Source organism: Nycticebus coucang, chromosome 6, assembly GCF_027406575.1.
Source record: "Nycticebus coucang isolate mNycCou1 chromosome 6, mNycCou1.pri, whole genome shotgun sequence".
NCBI classification, from domain to species: domain Eukaryota; kingdom Metazoa; phylum Chordata; class Mammalia; order Primates; family Lorisidae; genus Nycticebus; species Nycticebus coucang.
In genome coordinates this window covers 94540655-94562877 of record NC_069785.1, presented here as the reverse complement: position 1 = coordinate 94562877, position 22223 = coordinate 94540655, and the positions used below count along the sequence as shown (strand labels likewise).

Sequence of the window (22223 nt, the reverse complement as noted above, 5' to 3'; positions counted from 1 at the left end):
TGATGAAACATTCCTAAAAAGATAATTCAAATAATAGCAATGTTATGGTCTTTGGAGTCAGAAAAGCACTTATCAGATACAAAAGCTTAGATAAATTACTTATGATTTTTGTAACTTTGTTTCCTCCTTTTAAAAACAGAGACCACTAGTTCCACAGATTTGTTTGTGACTCAGATCATTGGATTTCAAGGCCTTGAAATTGTCAGTCTTGTCTTCTAAAATGTTGGGGTTTCAGGAAGCTGCCCGGGTCCTCAGTTCTTGGGAGAAAAATGGCCAGACACTCTAAAGTAAGGCAAGTGTGAAACAAAGTTTACTGAGGGAGAGAAGGATAGGTTTACAGAGTGAGAAAGTTTACAAGGCAATATACATTCTCCAGAGACAGTGAATGGGCCTCCATTGCCACAACAAGTAGGCAAAGAGGCAAAGGTATGACCTGTGGTTCTCTTTTCACCTGTGTCGGACCACCTCGTGGTTCAGACTCACCTTGGAAGCAGAGTCTTACTGCACATGGAGACCTCCCGTGAGCCTATCTGAGAGGTCCCTGGGGGTGTTGGAGGAACCATAATGTAGATTGAGGCCAATGATGTGATAATTTGCCTTAATCCTGCTCCAGGTCACCTTTCAGACTCTGTTGCACCTGTTGCTGGGCTAGAGGGTCTTCTACGTCCTTCTGCAGTTGGCAGCTAAGTTCTGAGGGCAGATCTGCTCTCCCAGATGTGAGCAATGGCTTGGGACAGAATTAAGGTAGGTAGCACCGAGGTGGGGGCCTAGCCCTTGCCTCCCATTCTTCTTCCCAGGCTCACCCTTCCTACCTACCTAACAAAATTACCTGTTCTCTAGTATCCAAAGATGCTATTATGTATTGGTGCCTTAGGAATGCAATGTTTTCCTCTTTTTCTCCTTTTGATGTGGAAAAAAAAAAAAGATAAATACAGTGGTTAAGAAGGTAGATAACAAAATATCACTTTTTTAACAATGAAAGCTTGGTCAGGTGTGGTGGTTTAACACAGCAACATGAGCTCCCCAGTAGTGGCCCCAGGATTAGATGGGTTCACATGGCAGCCCTCAGACTGTGATGGTCAGGATGGGGTGACACTTAATAACTAAGGCAGCTTGTTACATACAGCCTGGGGGGCGGTTCATCCCGCAGTGCAGGTGAGGAGGACGCCTACTCCTGTGTGCTGTGTCTGCTGCACTTTGATCACCAGCCACTTCCCTCTGAGGGCACCCACCAGAGACATGAGTACCAAAGACCTGTCAGATATGAAGACGACACGTTTCCTCCTAATAGTTCCAATCCTGGTATAGTCTCAATCTATTGGGCTTCACAAATTCAATCTCTTGCCAACATGGAGCAGGGCTGTCCCCTCACTGTCCCTGAACCTGCTGCCCCAACTTCACTGTCAGCAAGCCTCCCCCACATGGCAGACCTTCCAACCCCCTCACCCAGAGGAGGAGAGTTACTGTAAGTCTTACAAGATTTAAAATCTACCCTAATCATAAAGAACTTGACAGCACCATCTAAAAGGATTTGAGATTCTGACAATCCCCTACACCATAGCAATTTTATAAAGGAAGCCCTGTTCAAGAGTTGAAAAAAATTATATAGAAGAAAATTACTGGGCATAAGGATGAATACAAATTAAAAATGAAAGGTTTACTTTTCCTAAAGGAAGTGATTCCCCCTTTTTCCTCCTTTTTCTTTCTGGCATTCACCTTAGAAAGCTTGTAATTATAAGACTTTCCCATCTCTTTAAAATGTATGCATGTGTTTAAAACCTTGTCAGCCTAATGACCAAGACTGGCCTTCTCTTTGCAGGGTAATCAGTAAAGCAGCTAGCACTCAGTATCCCTCTGAGGAAGGGCAGGAGCCAGCACCTGGGCACAGGACCCCAGGTTGCAAACAATCTCCTGTTGTAAAGGAAAGAGGGGTTTGTTTTCCCCTGGATAAAGCCAGCTAAGATGGACATTCCAATTATTAGGTTAAGTCAGGATCAAGTACATGTGACAAATGGTGCTGTCAAGTCTTTTACTTGAGCACTATTTATTCTTTACTTTGAAAATAAGTATGTAATGCTTCTGCTTACCTATATAAAACGATGGGATTTCTCTTTTTTTATTGTTAAATCATAGCTGTGTACATTAGTGCAATCAAGGGGTACAATGTGCGGGTTTCATATACAATCTGAAATATAATCATCAAAATGTTCGACATACCCTTCATGACATTTTCTTAGTTAATGTATGTAGACATTTAGTATTCTGCATTTAGTAAGTTTCGCCTGTACCCATTCTAAGATGCACTGTAGATGTGGCCCCACCCATGACCCTCCCTCCACCAAAACCTCCCCCCTCCCTTCCCCTTCCTTGGCCCTTTCCCCATAGACTGGTGCTATAGTTGGGTTATAGCCTTCATGTGAAAGCTATAATTTAGCTTCATAGCAGAGCTGAGTACATTGGATACTTTTTCTTCCATTCCTGAGATACTTTGCTAAGAAGAATATGTTCCAGCTCCATCCATGTAAACATGAAAGAGGTAAAGTCTCCATCTTTCTTTAAGGTTGCATAATATTCCATGGTATACATGTACCACAGTTTGCTAGTCCATTCGTGGGTCGATGGACACTTGGGCTTCTTCCATGACTTAGCAATTATGAATTGGGCTGCAATAAACATTCTGGTACAGATGTCTTTGTTGTATTGTGACTTTTGGTCTTTGGGGTATAAACCTAGTAAAGGAATTATAGGATCGAATGGCAGGTCTATTTTTAGGTCTCTAAGTATTCTCCAAACATCCCTCCAGAAAGAATGTATTAGTGTGCATTCCCACCGGCAGTGTAGAAGTGTGCCCTTTTCTCCACATCCTCACCAACATCTCTGGTTTTGGGAATTTGTTATGTGGGCTACTCTTACTGGAGTTAGGTGGTATCTCAAAGTAGTTTTGATTTGCATTTCTCTGATGATTAAGGATGAGGAGCTTTTTTTCATATGTTTGTAGATTGTGAGTCTGTCTTCTTTAGAGAAGTTTCTCTTCAAGTCCCTTTCCCACCCTGAGATGAAATCATGTGTTCTTTTCTTGCTAATAGGTTTGAGTTCTCTGTGGATTCTGGTTATTAGACCTTTATTGGAGGTATAACCTGCAAATGTTTTCTCCCATTCTGAGGGCTATCTGCTTGCTTCACTTACTATGTTCTTGGCTGTGCAGAAGATTTTTAGTTTGATTAGGTCCCAGTAGTGTATTTTTGACATTGCTTCAATTGCCTGGGTAGTCCTCCTCATAAAATATTCACCCAGGCCGATTCCTTCAAGAGTTTTCCCTGCACTTTCCTCAAGTATTTTTATAGTTTCATGTCTTAAGTTTAAATATTTTATCCAGTGAGAGTCTATCTTAGTTAATGGTGAAAGGTGTGGGTCCAGTTTCAATCTTCTACAGGTTGCCAGCCAGTTTACCCAGCACCATTTGTTAAATAGGGACTCTTTTCCCCACTGAATGTTTTTAATTGGCTTGTCAAAGATCAAATAACGGTAAGTAGCTGGATTCATCTCTTGATTCTCTATTCTGTTCCAGACATCTACTTCTCTGCTTTTGTGCCAGTACCATGCTGTTTTGATCACTATGGATTTAGAGTACAGTCTGAGGTCTGGTAGCGTGATTTCTCCTGCTTTGTTTTTATTGCTGAGTAATGTTTTGGCTATTCAAGGTTTTTTCTGATTCCATATAAAACAAAGTATTATTTTTTCAAGATCTTTAAAATATGGCAATGGAGCTTTAATAGGAATTGCATTAAAATTGTATATTGCTTTGGGTAGTATGGACATTTTAACAATGTTGATTCTTCCCAGCCATGAGCATGGTATGCTTTTCCATTTGTTAACATCTTCAGCTATTTCTCTTCTTAAGGTTTCATAGTTCTATTTGTATAGATCTTTCACGTCCTTTGTTAGGTATACTCCCAAATATTTCATCTTCTTTGGCACTACTGTGAAAGGAATAGAGTCCTTGATTGTTTTTTCGGCTTGGTTATTGTTGGTATATATAAAGGCTACAGATTTATGGGTGTTGATTTTGTAGCCTGAGACATTGCTATATTCCTTGATCACTTCTAAAAGTTTTGTAGTAGAATCCCTAGTGTTTTCCAGATATACGCTCATATCATCTGCGAAGAGTGAAAGTTTGATCTCTTCTGACCCTATGTGGATACCCTTGATCGCCTTTTCTTCCCTAATTGCAATGGCTAAAACTTCCATTACAATGTTAAAGAGCAATGGAGACAATGGGTAACCTTGCCTGGTTCCTGTTCTAAGTGGAAATGATTTCAATTTAATTCCATTCAATACGATATCGGCTGTGGGTTTGCTGTAGATGGCCTCTATTAGTTTAAGAACTGTCCCTTCTTTACCAATTTTCTTAAGTGCTCTGATCATAAAGGGATGCTGGATATTATCAAAAGCTTTTTCTGCATCAATTGAAAGAGTCATATGGTCTCTATTTTTAAGTTTGTTTATGTGTTGAATTACATTTATAGATTTACGTATATTGAACCAGCCTTGAGACCCTGGGATAAATCCAACTTGGTCATGGTGTATAATTTTTTTGATGTGTTGTTGGATTCTGTTTGTTAGGATCTTATTGAGTATTTTAGCATCTATATTCATTAGTGATATTGGTCTATAATTTTCTTTTCTTGTTGGATCTTTCCCTGGTTTTGGGATCAAGGTGATGTTTGCTTCGTAGAATGTGCTGGGTAATATTCCTTCTTTTTCTATATTTTGGAAGAGGTTTAGTAGTATAGGTACTAGTGCTTCTTTAAAGGTTTGGTAGAATTCTGACGTAAAGCCATCTGGTCCTGGGCTTTTCTTTTTAGGGAGATTGTGTATAGTTGATGCTGTTTCCGAACTTGATATAGGCCTGTTCAACATTTCCACTTTGTTCTGGCTAAGTCTTGGTAGGTGGCGTGCTTCCAGGTATTGGTCGATTTATTTCAGATTTTCATATTTGTGAGAGTGGAGTTTCTTGTAGTATTCGTTAAGGATTTTTTGAATTTCTGAGGGGTCTGTTGTTATTTCATCATTACCATTTCTGATTGATGAAATTAGAGATTTTACTCTTTTTTTTCCTGGTTAGGTTGGCCAAAGCTTTCTCTATTTTACTGATCATTTCGAAAAACCAGCTTTTGGATTTATTGATCTGTTGTATAATTCTTTTGTTTTCAATTTCATTTAATTCTGCTCTGATCTTGGTTATTTCCTTTCTTCTGCTGCATTTGGGGTTGAAGTATTCATCCTTCTCCAGTTGCTTGAGATGTTCCATTAAGTTATTGACTTCCTCTCTTTCCATTTTCTTGAGGAAGGCTTGCAGTGCTATAAATTTCCCTCTTAGGGCTGCCTTTGCAGTATCCCAGAGGTTCTGGTAATTCATGTCTAGATTGTTGTTTTGTTCCAAAAATAAGGTGATTTCCTTCTTAATCTCTTCTATAACCCATCTATCCTTCAGCATAAGGTTGTTTATCTTCCATGTTTTCATGTGGGTATGCAGGTTCCTGTTGTTATTTAGACCATTCCATGATGGTCTGAGAAGATGCAAGGAATAATTTCTATTTTTTTTAAATTTGCTGAGGTTAGATTTGTGGCCCAGGATGTGGTCGATTTTGGAGTATGTTCCGTGGGCTGATGAGAAGAATGTGTATTCAGTTTTGTTGGGATGAAATGTTCTATAGATGTCCTTTAAGTCCAGATGTTGAATGGTTGAGTTTAAATCTAAAATTGTTTTGCTTAGCTTCTTTTTGGAGGATCTATCCAGCACTGCTAAAGGGGTGTTAAAATCTCCAGCTACTATGGAAGTGGAGGAAATTGACTTGCTCATGTCTGTTAGAGTTTCTCTTATAAATTGAGGTGCGTTGTGGTTGGGTGCATAAATATTAATAATAGGGATCTCATCATATTGAGTATTACCTTTAACAAATATGAAGTGTCCATCCTTATCCTTAATTATTTTGGTTGGTTTAAAGCCTATTGCATCTGCAACAGGATTGCAATGCCTGCTTTTTTCTGCTTTCCATTTGCCTGGAATATAGATGACCATCCCTTGACCTTGAGTCTATATTTGTCTTTTAATGTAAGATGCGATTCTTATATGCAGCTGATATCTGACTTGAGTTTTTGTATCCATTCAGCCAACCTGTGCCTCTTTAGAGGACAGTTTAAACCATTCACGTTAATTGAGAATATTGATAAGCCTTTTGAGAGTCCAGTGGACATTTTTAATCCTTTTGCAACTGTGGAAGTTGGAATTTGATCAAAATTTTCTGGGTGAGTTTACTTTTGTGGTGGAGGATTACACTGGTCTTTATGGAGGATAGGTCTGAGACTATCCTGGAGAGCTGGTTTAGTTGTGGCAAATTTCTTCAACATGTGAATGTTGTTGAAGTATTAAATTTCTCCATCATAAATGAAGCTCAGTTTAACTGGGTACAGGATCCTGGGTTGAAAGTTATTTTGTTTTAGGAGATTAAAAGTCGATGACCATCCTCTTCTAGCTTGAAAGGTTTCAGCATAGAGATCTGCAGTTATTATAATATTCTTCCCCTTGTAGGTAATGGTTTTCTTTCATCTGGCAGCTTTCAGAATTTTCTCCTTCATATTAACTTTAATGAAATTGATTATGATGTGTCTGGGGGATGTCTTATTCGGGTTGAGTCGTGCTGGAGTTCTGAAACTGTCTGCTATCTGAATTTCAGAATCTCTTGGCATGTCTGGAAAGTTCTCCTTCATAATCTCATGGAGAAGAGACTCTGTGCTTTGTGAAGCCACTTCGTCACTTTCGGTGATCCCTATAAGATGAATATTGGTTTTCTTCGAATTATCTCTGATAGAGTGATCTGTTTTTGCCCTCCGTTTCTCATCCTCTTTGAGAGTTTGGGAGCGTTTGAAAACTTTGTCTTCAATGTCAGAAATCCTTTCTTCTGCTTGCTCCGTTCTGTTACTGAGGGATTCTACTGTGTTTCTCAGATGTTTGAGGGATGCAACTTCTTGTCTGAATGTGTCAAAATCTTTTGTCATTTGGTCTTTGAATTTGTTGAATTCTTGCAATATCTTTTGGGTTACTGCTTGGAATTCTAATTCAATCTTATTTGCTATCCAGATTCTGAATTCGATTTCTGACATCTCAGCTATTTGTTTGTGCATGGGATCTTGTGCTGTGTCTGCCCCATTGATCCTTGGGGGATTTGATCTACTCTGATTATTCATATTGCCAGAGTTTTTCTGTTGATTTCGCCTCATGATTGTTTTTCACTGTTGCCTCTGGCTGTCCTCAGAGTTGGGGAGGTGTCTCTCCAAGATTAGATCCCAGTGGGATCACTCTATTGTTGCTTGATCTTTGTAAGGATTGACCCTGTGTAGTTCCTCTGGGGCTGCTCCAGCTAGGGAGTTCTGGTTGTGGAAGCAGCTCTGGCGTGTGACACCAGATCCAGATCCAGCAACAGGGCGGGAGGTGGTGTGCACAGTTCTGGGAGTGCCTGGCACCCAGTGACTTTGGCACAAAGAGCCCAAGGCTCCAGCATTCTCTGACCAGGAAAAGGGCTCTGTGTAGAGGCAGGGAGGGCTCCAAAGGGCACCCAGCTACCAGTAACCCTGCCCAGATGAACAGGCCAGTGTGGAGGCTGGGAGAACACAGGAGGGAGGACGTAGGGTTTCCCGGCTCCCGCTGTTCCTGGTCAGGGCATGCAGAGGCCTGGTTGGGGGTTGTGGCACAGATTTTATGGAGGTCCAGGCAGCAACAAGCCCAGGAATTTGAGGTTACTATGGGCTGTGACACCAAGGAACTCTACCCAGGGCAACAGCCCAAGCCTCCAGTGTGCCAAAACCATCTCACTCTTCCCCTACGGGTTCAGGCTGTAAGGCAGCTCAGTCCCTGCCTTTAGGCTGCTCAGTTGATAGGTTACTAGGTCCCGCCCGCTCCTTCCTCTGGGACCCTGAGGGCAGAGCCTGCCGAGGCAGTTCTCTCACAGAATGTCTCCCTGCAGCCCAGCTCAGTGGCTCTGTCTGGGGCCCCAGACAATGCCCAAAGTTCTCTGCACTCCTGCCTAAGCTCTCCCCAAGGCAGTTCAACTGAGTGCCAAGTCCAAAAACACCGAAACAGTTCACAGGTAAGGTTTTTCCAGTTTGCAGTCTCACTGCTGCTTGTACTCATGGTTGCCAGCGTGATTAGGTCAATCGAACACACGCAACCACTTGCCAGTTTCCCACTGCTTTTGTCCTCCTCTTGGGGTCCAGCGGTCCCTTGCTGACTCCCTGTATCCTCAAAGGGGTGATTGTAGGCACATATCACCAGCCAGAGATGTCTGGAGTCTTATCTCCCCAGACTCACTGTGTCCAGTTGCAGGGAAGCTGTTACTCAGTCACCATCTTTAATCCAATCCTCCAAGGATGGGATTTCTTACTGTTTTTGCAATCACTTAGCAAATTGCCTGTGATGGGCATCACATTTTAGTTTAATGTGTATTCAGTTATGAAACTTTCCTTTCTGTAATACCTATACGGAGAGATTTTCGTGATTGGGAGGAGCTTTTGTTTTTAATTATATTTCCCTGACACCAGTAGTGATTGCTCTACTAGGGGTGTCCAGCCTGATTTTGTAAGAACGTTTTGGTAATCAGCTTTAGTCAGTGTCTGTGTATTCACTGTGTCTCCAGAGAGAACTCTTATTCTTCCCGTGTGGACAGAGAAGACAGGCTGGATGCCTCTGCACCAAAGGAAGCTGTCTCACAGAGATTGGAAAGGGAGAAGAGTGTAACATGTCTGCAATGGGTCCGATTTTCCTGCTCGTGAATTAATACTCACAGAAGCTAAAACTCAAATCTGCCTCACTCACCTTCAATTTTGCTGAGTTTTAGCTAGGACAGTCCGGAGTGCTGCAGGACAGTTGAAGTTAACTGCTGGGCAGGGCAGCAGTGACTCTCACCGGGGAATGAACCAGGTTTAACCAAAGATTCATTTCAGTCAAGAACAAGCCTGTGATGCTTCCCACTCTAAAATATCCAAAAATTTACACACAAAGATAGCACAGCACTGGCCTTGTAGCCAATGACTTTGCATCAATTTTTCTAAAAATGTTGCCTTTATCAGTAAGTTTTTTTGCCTTGCCAACATTGGTCCCAAGAACAGAATCTCTGCAAACTAGCAGATTCCAAAAGGGAGAAAATGGGGAGGGGAAGTAGGGTAGTGTGGAAGAAAGGGGATGAGCCGCAGTGGCTCAGCTCTTCTCTGAAAATCTTCGGTGTACTGAGTAGATACTCAATTCCGCCAACAGGATAGAAAGTGACCACAGATGACGCATGAGAGGACATTTCTTGCCAGTCACATAAGAAAAAGAACAAGGGAAATAACTACTTCCCCATCACACTGACAAAGGGTCTTGAAGCAGTGGAAACTCAAGGCTTTAGCATGTGGAACACAGGGTACAAATAATGCGCTATTTCACGGTTTTCTGCCCCATCTTCTCCCTAAGAAATTCATCTTTCTTTCCCATTTTGACAAATTTGTATTCTATTTTGCATTTAATCAAAGTGTTAGGTAGATGGTGAGAGACAAAGGCAGGTGCCCTCCTTGGGCTGCCTCTAGCAGTTGCCCCAGCTGTAGAGGAAAGACAGGGGGGCTCCCTGGCAGGTGTTGCCCAACTTGACCCTGCCCTGAGCACTGGCACTCCCAGGGAGGAGGACACCCCTGCCCCTGCCAAGGCATGCAGGAAACCCCTAGTTTACAGGCCAGCCAGCCCAGCCTGGTGGGGTCTGACACGCCATAAAACAACTAGGATGATCACATGTCATCAGGGTGGTCTGATGGTGGCACCTGGACGGCAGTGAGGGTCCAGTCATCAGAGTGGTCTGATGGTGGCATCTGGATGACAGTGAGGATCCAGTCCAGATGCTGTTAAACCAGACCGCAGACTGTAGTCAGAGCCTCCTGCTGGGGCAAGGAACCCATCACATCTGTGGAGAGTGTGTCTTGCTCTTGTGCTGTAAACCCCCACCTTGCCTTTCCTCAACACAATGTCACCTCATGCCGGCCTCGCCTTTGCTGGGTCTGGTCATTCTTCAGCCAGGAGCACACCAGGAACTGAGAACAGACATCTGCCCACCTGGCAAAAATAATTGGTTTCTTGTTATGCCCTTTCCTTTTCCAAGCTTCCTATTTAGCTTTAAATATGAAGCTATTAACTAAGTAATTTTCTTCTTCATAATGTATTTTTTTTTTTAATCTCAAACAATGGTTTCCTAAACTAAATGGCTGTTGTGCCTGGGCAGCCAGGATCAAATCCTATTACAGCTGTTTGTTCCATGTGTCTTTATTTCTCAACATAGATTTTGCCTATTGTAATACTTGTGGTTTATGTCCTTCCTGAGAAAATGGGATTACAAGTCTGCTATAGGTCCTGCGTATTTGATGTGTGTTCCTTGCTTAATGTCAACATGCCTGAACTGCCAAGAAACCATTGTAACAATTACAGAATTTTAGTCCAGCAGCACTGTTGTAAGCTAGCAGCTTTGAGATGTGCGAGTCAAATACGGTCTTCTAACTAATCTTAAATTTGTTGTCTGAATAAGAATCCCAATTAATTAAAAGTGACACTATGAACTGAACCTCTAAAGGTAAAAGGAAGGGGCGGCACCTGTGGCTCAAAGGACTAGGGTGCCAGCTCTATATGTCAGAGGTGGCGGGTTCAGACCTAGCCCCGGCCAAAAAAAAAAAAAAATGCAAAAAATAAAATAAAATAAAATAAAGGTAAAAGGAAAACAAGACCTTCCATAAGATGATAAATTTTAGTAGTCAGCTCTAGGACAGTATTCTAGGAATTTTAAATATAATGCATTGAAAAGAAATTTTAATTTTGTTGAAAATCTGAAGATTATTTCAGAAAAAACTGTTACATTAGCGTCAAATAAAAAGCAAGATAAGGTCACTGGATTCAACAACAGATGTTGACACTGAAGGCAGAATTTTCATGAATTTAGCATTTCATTCATCCATTCTTCATGTAAAGTTTCCTTTAATACTTTTTGTCGATTGTAACAAATTAGCACTTACATTCGTGGAAAAAGGACACCTCTGAGTGCAATAGACACCTCCAAGAACTGCATCAGCATTTATGGTTTTTAAAAAATGCCATCTCGGTGTAACTTCTTTTGTTTCATGATGTGTTCTTGTGGCACAAAGGCAACTTCACAATAAAAATGCTTGGTTTCATGTTTGTATGTGAAATACCTAACACTCAAAGGTAATGTCATTTTTTTTAGTTTAGTTTTTTTTTTTTTTTACTTCAAATATAACAAGTTTGGAATCAATCTTGAGCACCTACACTAAACTAAAAATATTGAACTATTTCTGCTGGGTGAGCATTATAAAATCATCATGAGTTACAGTGAACACTGGTTTTGTAAAACAGAACAATGCTTTTCAGAATCGACATATTGTCATAGCTTATGGTATAGAACTAATCCTTCAAATGAAATAAATAAAGCAGCCTACATTTAAAACACTAACATCAGAGAAGAATATTCGTGGATATGCAGGAACTGGAGTTGAAATCTTAGCGAAACCTTTGTGAAACAGCTAAACATAAAATAATTATTTTAAGAATATTGAACAAAGTACTTAAAGGTCTAACCAATTTCAGAAACAAAAGATGCTGCTGTAATTTCAGTACACCAAGAGTCAATGTACTTTAATGTAAGAGAAGAAGGAAGATCCACTTTGCTAGGTTGTAGTTAAACTTTTTTTAAAATAAAATAAATGTACAATCATAGATCTTTTTACATAGTAGCAGTAGATATTTTTCTTTTTTATATAAATTTAAACTGTTTAAATAAGAAAAGATTTGAGCTAATGTTTAATAAAGACACTGAATGTTTAATTGTAAAGTTTTCAAATCTTTAATAGCAGCAAAGTTAGTCACGTGTCGATTGTCAGTTAGGATGAAGCAAAATCTAGGAAGATACTTTTATATCCACTGGCATATTTTTAGACAATTACAAATGAAACTTTATTACATAGGAAAATATCAATTCTTTTTAATGTTTGAGCAATAGATGCCTATTATTTTTTATGTTCCTGTGACAGGTATTACATGAGCCTTCCCCATGGACCCTACACATATTTCATGAGTAGTAAACAGTGAACACAGAATCTGCCATTGAGCAGGTGGCTCCCTGCTCAGTGTGCATAGAAGCCAAGACTATGGTGCCAGTTTTTGAGAAAAGAAAGGCTTAACTACCAGCCAAACAAACAAGGAAAGAGGAGCACAGCTCAAATATGGCTCCTTGACTTGGGGTCTAGGGCAAGTTTTGGGTTTTGTTTTGTTTTGTTTTGTTTTAATAATATGAACAGACAGTATCCACATAGTTTATTTCTCACAGTTCTCCTGACGAATGAACGTCATTCGAGAACATACTGTGTACCCAGATAAGAAGAAACATACAAAATGTTTTCAATGATGCGCAATGAAATCTAGCAGTATAAAAGAATACAAGTGAACGCTTGCTTACTGCGTGGACTGAATTGAATCACTTGTTTAATACAATCTTTTATGGATCTTGTGCAGACTACAAAAGTGGGAAATTATTACCATATATGTGATTTTTGTAGTAGGCAGTTTTCTGTGATGAGTTGTATTGACAACTCCAAATTCAGAGGCAGAAGGCTGTGTACTTCAAAGGAATTAATGTTGTGAATTAGAGACTTCACACAGTTACTAGGGCTTTCACCATGGTTTGTACACATCACATGATCATCTTATATAACATTACATTTAAAAAACATATCTAAGTGACAATTTTATAACATTCACACCAAGATCTGGTTAAGGAAGCAAAGCCACAGGGGCCTCCTGTAGTGCTTCACTGCTGGTGATAAGAACAGTTCCTCACAGTTAAAAGAAATTTGAAGCAGCCTTAAAGAAAAATGGAGACTTTATCTCTTTCATGTTTACATGGATGGAGCTGGAACATATTCTTCTTAGTAAAGTATCTCAAGAATGGAAGAAAAAGTACCCAATGTACTCAGCCCTACTATGAAACTAATTTGGGGCTCTCACATGAAAGCTATAACCCAGTTACAACCTAACAATAGGGGGAAGTGGGAAAGGGGGGGGTCGTGGGTAGACGGAGGGGGATCGGTGGGATCATACCTGTGGTGCATCTTACAGGGGTATTTGCGAAACTTGGTAAATGTAGAATGTAAATGTTTTGGCACAGTAACTGAGATAACACCGGAAAGGATATGTTAACCATTGTGATAAAAATGTGTCAAATGGTCTATGAAGCAAGTGTATGATGCCCCATGATCATATCAATGTATACAGTTATGATTTAATAAAAAAAAGACATTTGATATCAATATAGTTAAGCAGCTCCAATTTACGAAAGGCCATCCATGACCACCACTGGGCAGTAAGTTCTTTTAAACTTTATACCCTAGAAGCAAACACCATCATTGGTTAAAACTCTGTCTAAAGAAGTCAGCTGCTGGGCTGAAAACTATTTTCACAAAGCTGAAAGTTACTAAACTGTTTCAATATAAATACTTTGTCATCTTATTATCATAGTTACAACCAAGTTCTTTGAAACCTTTGGAATTTACTATTTTTTTAACATGTGCTTTCATTTCGTCTCCTCCATTTAAGATCATCACTTCGAAGGCTTTAAAGTCATAGAGACAAATTCCCCAAGGATACCCTCTGCTCACCAGTTCAGCTGCTGAGCTGTGATCTAGAGTCATGGTGGTACAGAGCTGTGCCAGAGGAGGTCACCAGGAAGCTCTCATGCTGTGAGTGTCACTTCAGGGAAGCAGAAGACCTTTCCAAACTGTGCACATAACTAATGATGATAGTGTGTTGAGGAGGACTAAAAAATAACCATCTCTTCCATGTCATCTGTTTGCTGGAAAGTAGGTTGGCTCATGGTAATTATAACTGGTGCCCTGGGACACATGGATGGAGCTGGAACATATTCTTCTTAGCAAAGTATCTCAGGAGTGGAAGAAAAAGTATCCAAGGTACTCAGCCCTACTGAAAGCTATAACCCAATTATAGCTCAAGAATGTGGGGAAAGGGGATAGGGCGGGGACGGGAGGAGGGAGAATGGGTGGAGGGAGTGTAATTGGTGGGACCACACCTACGGTGCATCTTACAAGGGTACATGTGAAATTTACTAAATGTGGAATATAAATGTCTTAACATAATAACTAAGAAAATGTCGTGAAGGCTACGTTAACCAGTTTGATGAAAATATTTCAAATTCTATATAAAACCAGCACATTGTACCCCACAATTGCATTAACGTACACAGCTATGATTTAATAAAAAAAAAAAAAAGAATACCTCTGACCTATAAATAGGTTCTAACTGGTGATCTTCCTTGTGAATATCCATTTCGTGTAGGCAGTCTGAACAAGAATCACAGAAATCCAAAGACGTTTCTGGAGGATAATCCTGGCAGTGCCACTGAACTCCCTGGCTAGGTTCTAGGCCACTTCTATACTTGCTTCATCTCACAACTTTTCAACAGCGTGCTCATGTGGCTGTGAAAACAGGAGCGGTCATCTTCTTGGTCCAGGTATGCTGGGTCCATGTGAAGTCATAGAAGTGGAAGGTTTAAAGAGATGCTTATTAAGAGGGTGCTGTTGTCTGCTTCTTAAAGACTTTTTGGAGTATATGCATAAGTTTGGTGCTCTGCCTGGAACTGGAATGCCAGCGTTAATTAGTTTTATGAAATACTTCTGTGCTCAGCTGGCAACCTATTTGGCTTTCCTGTTGCCCAGTTCATCTGCTATCTTCTGCCAACGTCTAGATTCAACTTCTTCAGGGGCAGTATTTCAGGAGTAGCTGTTCAAGATTTTTCTGTTCTTCACCAGTCCACAATTGGTTAAATGTTTCCAGTTTGGTACCATCACACAGGTGTCCCCTTATCATCTGAGGATGACTATTTGAGCCTTCTGGACCATCACTCAAAGGAAACACAGAATATGAAAGGGACTATCCATCCTTCTTAGGATCTGAAGGCCTTTTTGGTCTAGCAGCTAAACCTACTTTATTAAAAACTAGCTTAACTCTCCTAGTATGTCTTTTATGATTTTTAAATTCTCTTTCAAAGTTCTGAAGGCTATGAGTATACTGGTCCCACACATTCTCAGGTGACCCAACAACTGTCTGTGGATACGGAAGCCCCAGATCAGCCTTCTTCTGCAGTTTCTCCACAAATCCACTGGGATTTTTTAGTGCATCTCTCTGGTATCTGCCTAAACTTTCATGCTCTTGGACTGCTTGAGAGCCCTGAGCCTCGAGTACAGTGATTGCCTATAACAGTCTCTGGAATTTTTGTCGTGCTTCAGTGTCACATGATCTGATTTAAAGCACTAAACATCAGGACCGTGATCTTCCTCTTCCATAACGTGCTGACTGGCACTCCCTGTGGCTGGTGGCAAATGTCCAAATTGCCTCTGAAGGCGCCTACTTAGTCCTCCGCTTCTGAAATTTTGAGAGTCACAATGTATCTCATTTTGAGACATTTCATAAGCATTTGTAGGAGGTTCACTTATGTTATCACTAACAGTTGCATTTGTTTCATTGGGACTAAGATTTTTCTCCTCAAACTGTCCGTTTTCTCTGCAGGGAGCAATGTTTTCAGGAGGTACCTCTGATAGGGGCAGCCCTTCGTAGGGAGGTTCTCAGGGTGTAGTGATGCTCCTGAGGCTTTGAGAAAGACATCATTTGAGCTAAAACACAGTCTAAAACTGAAGACGGTTCTGGTTCCCCAGAGACTGGCACCCTCTCAAGCCTGTGTCTAGGTCATTACTGGTGTCTTCTTTGCACTGCTCTTTTGAAGCATTGCTGTCTCCCATCCCATCCACTTCTTCCTCAGAATCCCTTAAAGATGACTGAATTCCAGAAAGGGGAACTGGAGTTGGCTCAGCAGTCAGCTAACTAACATGTTCTACAGGCAGGCAGGCAGTTACTGTTTTGTGGGCCTCCAACATGACCTGCATGTCTGAGTCTATGCAAGGGACATTATGGTCTATACAACTTTTCTTCTTCCTACTATCAAGGAACATTGAAGTCTGGGTATCTAAATGCCTATTTGCAGCTACTGATTTCTCCTGCAGCCCATAGGAACCAGTGCTATTGGTGTTCAGTGTTCCCATCAGGCTGACAATTACCTCAGTTTATAACAGCTGAATCACTGTCATCGACACCATTGACAGCCAGATAGTCTATGATTTCTTCAACTACTGCGGAATTAAGAGGCCCTTCCTCAGTGACGTTCACCTTTTTAATTCCCCTTTTCTCAGGATCATCCAGTATAAGACCTCAACAAGCTCATTCAGTCCCTTGCAAATACACATCATTGTCTACTACCACAGTGCTCTCCTGACTCCTTGTCTGGTTTTGTAGGTTTTATCTTCTTCTGAACTGTTTGGTGCTTCAGATCTAAGACAACGCTTAATTCTTTTTAAGACTGATGAAACGGGTTCCGTTGGCCTTCTCTCACAATTGTCTACAGCCTGCCTTTCTATGTTATCCTCATCAGAAGAAGAAAGTCCTCTTTTCTTAGGGCTCGCCCATGATTCTCCCGTATACTCTGCTGTTTTAAATCAGTGGTTCTTCCATTGTTATTCTCTTTCTGAATTTGCACAGCCGCTGGTCTCTTCTTTGGTGATCTTGATCTCACTTGAGAATTAGAAGAGATTCCTTCATTCTGTGATCAATACTACGATTCTTTAAAGTTATACCACAAAAAGATTCATACAAGCTGTTTAAACCCACTGTAGATATTGTAACACCAGCAGATTGGGAAGTAGCCATATTATAGCAAGTCTCTACAACACAGTCAACATCATCCACTCAATGGGAAACATTTTGAAAAGTGTTTTGCGTAGTATTTGATTCCCAATTATATTTATCTGTCATCATTCTTAATGCCCAGTTACATTGGGACTTCAGGCATTAATTATTTATATGGTTGTACTAGCACAACTTGGTATCTTTCTTGCAGGACTGGGCACTGTGGACCCCTTGGGGAGGCGTCACAGCCGTGGTCACTCTCTGCCCCCTGCGGCACCTGGTCAGGTGCCCCCACCACAGGAAGCTCAGACACTGGGTGCTTCCAGGTGGGTCCCCGCCTCCTCCTAGGGCATGTTTTAAGGAGTTAGAGGGCAAGAGGAAGGATTGGGAACACTGGCTTGGCAGAGTCCAGTTGGAAGGCATCAAAGTTGATCATTTATGGTAAAGTAAAATAAGGCAGAGTTTAGTCCCAAACTTTTCAGGCTGAAGGACCCCTCACTTTCGAAAAGTTCCCAGTGTTCAGGTTCTAGTCACGTCCTGCTGTCCTTGACTCCGTGGGGAGGAGCTGTTAGTTCCTGTGTTCTGAGAGGTCAAGACCTTCCTGAAGTGCATGCCCAGGCCACATGACTTGCAGTTTGGGTTTTGTTCTACCTACCAGGCAAGTTGACATTCTATTATCAACAGAGTGGCCTAGCTGGAGCTGGTCCTGCAGCTGTAAATGTCTTTGTCAAAAAGCTAACATGTTCTTGAAAATATTTAACTTCTTTCCCACTACACTTTAATTTTAGATTTGTTTGTGATTTTATAGATATTGTTTCGTCTTTGGGTTTTCAACTATTTGATTTGTACTGACAAATATAAAGTGTACTCTGCTTCCAGTCATGACTGGTTCACTTCCCGCACTGCATAGACAACTAGAAAGCTAAGCAAAATATGTGCTACAAGTGTTAGTTTTGACAATTGTAGGGCATAACAATTACCCTCAGAAGAGGGAAACAAATGAGGTGAGCTCTGTAACTGGTTCTGCTTTCTGCCTGGGAGCACATTCTGATATGCTCCAGTGGGAGGGAAAACCCAAGCAGAACAGGAAGCTCCCACTTGTTAAACAGGCAGAGACCAGAGTTTGAGAAATCTGATGTAGCAGAATTAACTAGATAGCATACCATAGAAGAAGGGAGCTATTTAGTGAAAGAGAATAAGAGATCTCTATAAGAAAAGATATGATGATGATAGTAAACTTTGCAAACATGAGGTGTCAGTCTGTGAGGCTGAACAAAGAACAAATGCCAGAGGGTTGTAAACTGGATAATTCTTAGAGCTCCTTCAGTCAGGAAGCTCTCTGAGTTCAGACAAATGAGAATGCAAGTGCTGGAGACCCAGGACAGTCTCACTTTGGGAGGAGGGTTAAGATGTCCTTAGAATAGCATCTACTCTGGATCCATCCAAAGTTCTAAAATGATCAAGTGCATCTTCAGTGACAGAAAGATGATGAGTGATTGCTCAGGACCAGAAGTTGTGGAGAAAGGGCTGGGCTGACAGCGGAGTAGTATTGGGAAAGTCTCAGAGTTACGGCCATGTTCCATATTTTGATTGTTATACATTTTTTGAAAATTCATTACATTATAAAGTTAAAATATAAACAATTTACTGTTGTAGTTAAGGGGATATATGAAAGGGTGTTGGGAAGATTTAACACAGAACACAAGCAGCAGAGCCCCTAACCAAAAAAACTTGAACTTCGAATGAGTTAAGGCTCAATGGGCTTGGGTTGATGTAAAGTTAAAAAGAAACTGGAGGCAGGGTCCAAAGTGAAAATGTACAGAAAATTCATTACTTTAAATGAAGAGAGCTAGTGGAAGGGAAGGGAGAGAGAATCCCTGTGGGGCTGGGCCTGAGGACCTTGAAAAAGAGAAGCCAATGATATGTAATGTGTACACATATGTGCACACACATGCACACACACAAAGACACATGCACACACATGAACACACATGCACACACACGAACACACATGCACACACACAGCAACATGAAGAGACGGGCAGGAATATCCCGAGGATAGTTGGTTCAGCAAAAATATACACTTTTCAATAATAAACAATTTTCAAATGTTTTCAGAAAAGATACTGACAAATGTAAAAGTGTATATGAAAAAAATAGCAGTATGAGAAAAAATTGGGTGCAAAATTTGCTATGAAACCACTAAAAATTGTGACCAAATATATTTAAATTTCTGTTTAAAATATGTAATACAACAGTTTTCTCTGTCGAACAAGAACAAAAGAAGTTTCCAGGTGATTTATCAGAACATGAGAGAGAGAGCGAGAGAGGAAGCCTGAGTGGCCACACAGCGTGTCAAGGAAGTCGCTCTGCCCATTGAACAGGACTCCACAGGGTGAGGACAGCTGGAAAGGCCTGGACCTTCCAGGACCCTGGCGGCTGCTCTTCCTTTTGGTGATTTTAATTTGCTTCCTTTACCGTTAAGAAGCTGTGGTGATGAGAACAGTAGCTTTCAATGAGTTCTGAGAATTCTCCTAATTAACTATGGAATCTAAGGGTGACCATGGGGATCCCTGTATCATAAATGAGTCAGTTTTCTGGACTGTGCTCCTTCTGACATCACAAGAACATGATTTAAATATAGGAGCTGATGATACAGAAATTTGTACCTGGGAAAAGTTTCAAGAAAAGGATGAAAAAGCATCATAGGACATATAAGCACAACTTAGAAAAATTGTGTATGGGTGAAGGTAAAAAAATCAATCCATTGACCATATGTATACATATACAAACACACATGTAATAAAGATGTAATCAGAAAATACTGAAAATATATGTATAATCTTTTTTTTTTTTTTTTAGTTTTTGGCTGGGGCCAGGTTTAAACCCACCACCTCCGGTATATGGGGCCAGTGCCCTACTCCTTGAGCCACAAGTGCTGCCCATATATGTATAATCTTAATAAGTAAAATACTGGATAGTAATGATAGGGGATGGCAGGAGGTAAATATTCAACTTATCATTTTTTTTCTTTTTTTTTTTTTTTGTTGGGGATTCATTGAGGGTACAATAAGCCAGGTTATACTGATTGCAATTGTTAGGTAAAGTCCCTCTTGCAATCATGAAAAGAAATCAGTAGTGTCTAAATAAACAGTGAAATAGTATATTACAAAATGTTGCAATTACAAATGTGACTCCTAAAACTAACATTGTCCTCTATCTCTTTCTGTCTTTCTCACACAGATGTTATAGAAAACATCTGCAAAGGTTGTTTAAAAATCTGAAAAAATAAATCATCGGGGATTTTGGTTAGGGGCAGTGGTCAACTATGTAATCTAGATCAATCTCTTAACTAAGAATGACAAATATTTGTAAATGCCTAGGGTTCCTAAGGAATGACAAGGCCACAGGATAATTTTTAAGAAAAGAAATAAATTCAGAAATATGATTCTGGGATCTCAGGTCTCTTTGTTCCCAAACTCCAGTGCCAATGCCACAGGAAGTGGCTGCAGAGCTGAACAAACACAGCCTGTGATGGCCTCACAGAGTAGAGAAGATAAAAATGGGAAGCCACCCCCGCAGGGTGTGTGTGTGTGCGTGTGTGTGCACCTGCACGGATGTGTGTGACACAGACTGGGGTGGGAGGGAAAAGAAGAAATGTGGTCTGGGCTTGGGCCCCAGACTGTGCCGTATTATTAAAGTATGTCTTCTGTGGATAGGTCTTTGCAGAGACTGAAAGAGATTTCTAATGATTTTAAGCCGTGATTAGATTAATGCGAATCAGAAATGTGAATGATACTTGATGTCTGTCAGCGGTAAAGTAAATATTTTCTGAAGAATAAAAAAAAAATCAAGAATCCCTTTTTGTTTTATTTCAAGCATTTCTATATAATTTGGGGGTTTTAGTAATAAAATAACCAAGGTCACTAGGTTAGATGGGAGGAAGAAGAGAGATGAAAAACCAAGGAGGCAAAAGAACATTTCAGAAACACAGCCACAGAGACACAGACTAATTGTCACATACATTCAAAAACATAGCTATGTTCAATACCAGGGACACAGATTAGTTATCCTCATAATAAAATGTAACTATGTCCATTATATTCAAGCATAATATGAAGAAGGTTGAAAATTTTTGCAAAAACTGGCACTTGGGAAAATGAATCAAAGAAAAATTGTAAAACTAAATGTACGCAATTAACATTGAGAATTTAATGAATGGTTTTAATAGCGGATTATACACAGGAAAGAGAGAATTAGAGACCAAGAAGATAGATAGGTAGAGAGAGAGAAAGAGAATGAGAAACAGAGATTGACGGCCTTGAACTTTTACACATGACAGTCTTAACAATTCCAAAATTTTGGAAGCAGAAATGATAGGGTTTCTCACAGTCCCTATCCCCATAAATTTCCAGGAACAACTGAAATTATGGAGTTGGGGAAAGAAACTACCTTTTGATGGGACAGGCGGAAAAATCATAATCAAAGGAATATTTCAGACAATGCTGGAAGTAATTTTATTTATAATAATAAAATTATTACATGAAATTTAGCATGTCTGTACAATTAAATTCCATATAGTGATAAAAATAAATGTGGTTACTTTTTCAAATTTGAATAAAACAAAGCAAACGACTATGTGTTTTATAAAGCACTATTTGTGTAACAAGAAAGAATAAATCATACAAGCTTTGTCCTGAAAAATACACAAGAAAAGAGGGAAAGAGCCTTTCAGAAGGGTAACTGGGTTGTGAACACAGGAATTATCACTATATGCTCTTATATAAAGTTTAAACTAAATTATTTAACAAAAATTCAGAGTTAAAAGAGATTTCTAGAAAATATTTTGATGAAAAGAATGTGGTGATCAAAGTCATAAAACAGAATATTGAGGCAACCAGCCATTTTTGTACAGAGAAAAAAATTTATGTAGAAAGTTGAATATCTCAAAGAGATAAAATTAGAAGCAGAACAAGACCTTTTCTGACTAGGCTGGGGTTTGAATGTATCTTTAAGTAGTAAGATGTCACCAAATATATCTTCACAGAAACATAATGAAAGCAGAACATGGGGGACACGGCTCTGACAGTTTTGCCCAAGTAGCTTGGGAAGAAGAGCGAAGGTGCAGTTAGGAGTCTACTGCAAGGCTCGAGGATGTTGAAGGTCAGGAAAGTAAATGTAGGAAAAGCTGGTATGATGGTGCTTTCAGCTAATTTAGGGCTCCTGGGGTAGATGGAACACAACACAGCAGCCAAGTGAAGTGTGGATGAGACAACTGGATTGTTGCAACCTTTGAGAAGTGGCGCTCACCTGGCAACTCGCCCAAATGATGCAAAACCTGGTGTGGTACCTTGCTGCTTTGTTTTGTATTGTTTTTCTTGTTAGCAAA

General features: G+C 40.3%; 1 pseudogene; it reads right to left on the bottom strand.

Moving 5' to 3' along the window:
• Positions 1–13923: 13923 nt before the first annotated feature.
• LOC128588376 (ZZ-type zinc finger-containing protein 3-like) lies at positions 13924–16855 on the bottom strand (annotated as a pseudogene).
• Between the last annotated feature and the right edge of the window lie 5368 nt (positions 16856–22223).